Source organism: Lycorma delicatula, chromosome 1 (genome assembly GCF_047948215.1).
Source record: "Lycorma delicatula isolate Av1 chromosome 1, ASM4794821v1, whole genome shotgun sequence".
Taxonomy (NCBI): Eukaryota; Metazoa; Arthropoda; class Insecta; order Hemiptera; family Fulgoridae; genus Lycorma; species Lycorma delicatula.
This window is the reverse complement of record NC_134455.1, coordinates 379267773-379272875: the sequence shown is the minus strand read 5'-3', so window position 1 is coordinate 379272875 and position 5103 is coordinate 379267773. Positions and strand designations below refer to the sequence as shown.

The window sequence follows — 5103 nt, the reverse complement described above, 5'->3', positions numbered from 1 at the left end:
AATTCTTACAAGAATCATCCACAACTCGAAAAAAAAAACCAGGAGAATACAAGGAAGGTTTCAGAGCCTGGAGGAGCTGCCCAGAACACATCTTGAGTTTCAAGCTAATAATAGATTACAAGAGGATGTGGTCGTAACGTTTGTAGATTTCAACAAAACTTATGACTGCATCCCTACTAAAAATTCTAAGACACCCTGAACTATTCATCATATTATAAACATGATAAATCTGACCCTTACAAACTGTGTCAAAGGTAAAATTGGGGTGAGCTCTCAGAACGTTTTAAGATCGAAACAGGACTGCGCCAAGGCAATGAGTTCTCACGACTACTGTTCAACTGTATTTTAGAAATGGTGATGAGGGAATGGCTCAAGCTCTCAAAAAGTTGTCTCACAAAAGTTAAAATGGGTGGAAAAATTGAAACAAACCTTCCTAGTTTTGCTGACGAGTTGGCACTTGTAGCAATTGGTATTGATGAAACTAAATCACGGATATTAGTACTTCAAAACATTACAAATAAAATTGGACCCAAAATTTAGTAACCCAATTTAAATATAACAACAAGAAATAGTAACAAACAATCTAAACAAACATTCCTTTATCTGAATAAGAAGAAAAATCTAGTTGAAGCACAAAAATTAACCTGGTACACTTATAATAAAAATGCCTATCAATAAATACAAAAATAAGACACTTAAACACAGTTATAAAACCATAAACCACTTATGCAGCAAACACTCTTCCACCTGAACAAACAATGAAAGACAGACAGATTCCAGAAGAAGGAAAGAAAAAATTAGAAGAACTTGCATGGATAAAAAGTATCTGAAAGATGGGCAGTGGTAGGAGTGTGCCAAACAAAATCATGTACAAAGAGTTAGAACCCATTACTGATATGCATAAGAGGAGATTAGGATTCTTTCGACATAATCATGTGGATGCAGTATTCAAGACTTCGGAAACTGCTAATGCAGTACAATCTCGACTCGGAAAATACAAAGGCAGGATGCAGATGATTGAGAGAAATAAGATAGGATCTGAAGGAAATTGGCATTACATCAGTAGACGCCACAGGTACGATAAAATTAAATGAGAAATTCATGAACAAAAACTCTTATAAGATAAAACCTCACAACACAAACATTTTCAACACTAGAAAGGGCACAAAGATTGAAATGTATGAAAAAGTAATGGGAGGACCACAAGGCCCAAACAGTCCCATCAAAGAGACATGCATAACAGACTGACTAAAATCATCCTATGCGGTCATAAAAGATAATAATAATATATATATTTAGCCCACCAGGCTGATCTAGTGTTTAACTCATTACAAAAAAGTTGCTTTTATAAGATTTATTAATTTAACAGTGAATACCTGTGTACTCTGGTGGTTGGGGTTTAATTAACCATATGTCTCAGGAATGGATGATCTGAGTCTCTACCAAACTAAACAAAGTGTAGTCTGATACATAACATTATCTCATTGAGGCATGGTGAAATTTGTTTACATGTTGTGAATCTTCTATGTATACTTTTCTCATCTAACTGTGAAAACTATTAAATTATAGAAATAGTTCATAAATATTTATAAATTTATGCATTCAGAGTTCAAGATCACAGAATAATAACTTAGATTCATGTTTGCCTGTTCAAAGAGTTATTACTATATTTCAATTTAATACTAGTTATAAATTATTTTTTTAAAATGAATTTTAATGTTTTGAAATATGAAATTGTTTTCCTTCTTAGTGTGGAAATTTCTAAAACAAGGGGCAGGACAAATACCAACATCACATTCACAACAATAATATCGTGATTCCTTTCTTATATGGTTTGCATAATAACAACACATCTTGTAGGTGCAATTTTTATTCTGTATCGGGAATATACGACAAGGGAATGTCATTCTCAGAGTATGAGAGGATCATCTCCTACGGAGAGCCTACAATTTTTGGGAGTGACTTTGATGAATTTCAACATTTTGTTCAATAAGGGGCTTCTCTGAATTGAAGAAGAGTGTACTGGACTGTAAGGTTTAAAAAAAAATTATTAAAATTGTAGCTCCACCTTTTTAATGTTTTTAGTGAATGGAGTCATATATAATTTATAATTTTCTGTTTAAAAGACCATTAGTTGGTTGCTTTAAACTGTCTGCCCTAGGTTTGATTTTGTTTCATGTGAAGCAACTAAAGTACGTCTGGGCACAGTCATGGTAATGTTCTCTGACAGTTTTGATGTCCATTGTACATAAATTTCTGTGGTATAAATAATTGAGCTGCTTGTGTGTGGCTGATTATCACCTTTATTTCAGTGGTAATATCATGTTTATGTAACACTTGTGCATATTTGTTGCATGAAGAAAATGTTGCAAAACCTCTTCTTCTCTTTCATTCTTGAGAATGACTAGTGCCATTTTTATTAGTGATGTGTCTAATGTCAGGTCTCGCATTAATCATTCACTTGACAATATTTTATATATATACACTATAATTAAGTTCTTAAATATTCATGTAAAAAAAAAAGTTACACACAAATAAATATAAATAAAAATTTCAATATATGAAATGTTTTACAGTTTTCAGCGACTTTGTTGTTTTTATTATAAATAATTCAATTTAAACTTAGAGTGTTTTTATTTTTGAAGATAATGGATGTACCTGTAAAGAATATCTACGTGTATGAAGCATTCCCCTCTAACAGTATCAAACTAGAAACTGAAGATGATACCACAAAGGAAACTTTATTGTTGATTTTACCACATCGCCCTATTGAAGATGATATTACACCTGTTTGTGTAAGTATAATTTGATTTATTTTATGCTTTTTTTGTGTCATATGGAAAGATCATATAGATCATTGAACTATAACATTAAATTATTGATTTTGTGTTTCAGGAAAGTGAATCTTTGCAAGTGAAAGAGGAGCCGATCAATAATGGGTGTGATAATTTTGATGAAGTGACAGATCCTCTTGTGAGTGAAGGGAACAACCTAATTAAATTAGAAGATCATAAAATCAAAAATTAAGCAGTAAGTTAGTTTTACTCGCCCTTTCAGAGTGAATTTTGTAGAGTAGTTATGTGAGTGAAACTTTATGTAAGCACTTAATGCTGATGTTTTAATTTGACTTCAATGCATTTTTTTATCATGTTTTGGTTTATTCTTTAGTAATACATGAACTTTCAAGTATGAGGATTATTACAGTTCTGATGTTTAACTAGACTGATTGATATTTACTGCCACATTGGCCAAAAAGATACTGTTCTTTTACCACAATAATATGCTGGTACACATAACTCTGATAGTAGTTGCAAAACTCAATGATAATTTACAATGATAATTTACTTTGTGACAAAGTCATCTGGAAGCATGTGCTGTATTCACCTGACTTGGCTTCAATTAATTACTTCCTCCTCCCAAATCTGAAGAAATGGCTCATTGGACAAAGATTTATTTCTAATGATGCAAAGGTGAGAGAACTGCTCATTTCGCAGAGTTGGACAAATCACATCATACTGATAATATAAAAAAATTTGGAAAATCTGAGTAAATGAATAAAATTTCAAGAGAATTAAGTTGAAAGTTTAAAAAAAATTCTTCAAAACCTTCCTGAACAACAACAACAAGTCAATATTTGTTTGACTTATAAAATTAATTTTCTCAGAATTAAATTTGTGATTAATGTGTTTGCTATTTTGTTATTTTTTACAACATACACATTGAGAAAATAAAGTGTGTAATATATATATATATATATAAATAACCATTGTAATATTCTTTAAATACTAAATTCATATAAAAATAAAATTAAAATAATTTTCTTCTTTTTTGGCCTAATTTTGTCATAATACTTGGATTTTTCTAAAAATTTTAGCAAGACAAATTTTAATGGTATTTACTGCCAAAAATATTTATTTTTATGATATGTGATTTGTATATAAGTGGTATTATTACTAAGTTCCAGTCAGAATAAAATAAAAAAAAACATTTATTGGAAATTAATTAGTTTGAAATTTGTTTTCTTTATCTTTTTTTTTTTTAAAGGAATCTGAGATCTTATTGAATGATGATGTTTCACCACAGGCTAATCCTAATATGAAAAGCAATGAACTTCGAATAAAAGATTTTCACACAGTGAAGACAAAAGATGGGATGGTATTTTATCCATGTCGTGTAAGTATTAGCTATTGGTTATTGTAACAAACATGATTTGTCTCTTGTTAATTTCATTACTGTGTATATATTCCAATGTGTTCGTTTTAAAAAAAATGTTTGTAATTGTATTTAGTTCTGTTTAATTAATATTGATTTATTGAGATGATTGTGAATGATAAATGGTCAATGTGTGAGAAGAAAGTGTGTTTTTGAAATTCATTGATGACCGAAGTATGTGAATTTTAACCTGTTGATAGAGTAGAACATTTTGTAAGCTTTAGGTGATATGTTGTTAATTGTATTCAGTGTTCATGTTTCAATATTTATCAGATAGGCAGTTTAAATTGGACCTGGTACAGACTAAACATGGTTGTGACATAAAATCTGTAAATGAAAAGAAAATAATATAAAATCTAATTTTGTGATTACGTTAGGAAGACTTAACATATCTACCATATTTTGACAAAAGATATCCGAAGTGATCACCCTGCACAGCTGATGCATCAGTGCTAAAGTAATATTATTGAGAGTCACCTGATGCAAACTGTTGTCAATGACTTCAGTTTTTTATTGTGAACATTTGCCTTCAGTTATTGATAGTGTAGGACTTGCAACTAGACAAATCGTCTAGTCAGAATTGCACTAGACAAATCGTGTTGACAAGGAAACCACTGTTCTCGAAAATTATTGCACTGAAGCATGAATAGTTTACAACAGACAATAATAGATTAGAGCAGTAATATACACCTCCAATAATAGTGCTAATAGGAGCAGTGTAAAAGGTAACCCTCAAATACCTGTAGTTAAGCTCTCTCAGTTTGGTTTTTAAGTTTCTTGCCCTGTGTGGAAATATATATATATATTAGTGTTTCTTGCATGCGCACCACATCATCATTTATTTACAAGTTTTTAAATGTTTTTAATATATTGTTAAAAGAGGATGCGAAT

At 30.6% G+C, this 5103-nt stretch overlaps 1 long non-coding RNA gene across 1 annotated transcript; it reads left to right on the top strand.

Moving 5' to 3' along the window:
• The first annotated feature begins 2651 nt into the window (after window positions 1-2651).
• Window positions 2652-4173, top strand: LOC142317307 (uncharacterized). The gene is made up of 3 exons (XR_012754700.1): window positions 2652-2795; window positions 2896-3030; window positions 4045-4173. It is a non-coding gene; the product is annotated as an uncharacterized LOC142317307 (long non-coding RNA).
• Window positions 4174-5103: the final 930 nt, after the last annotated feature.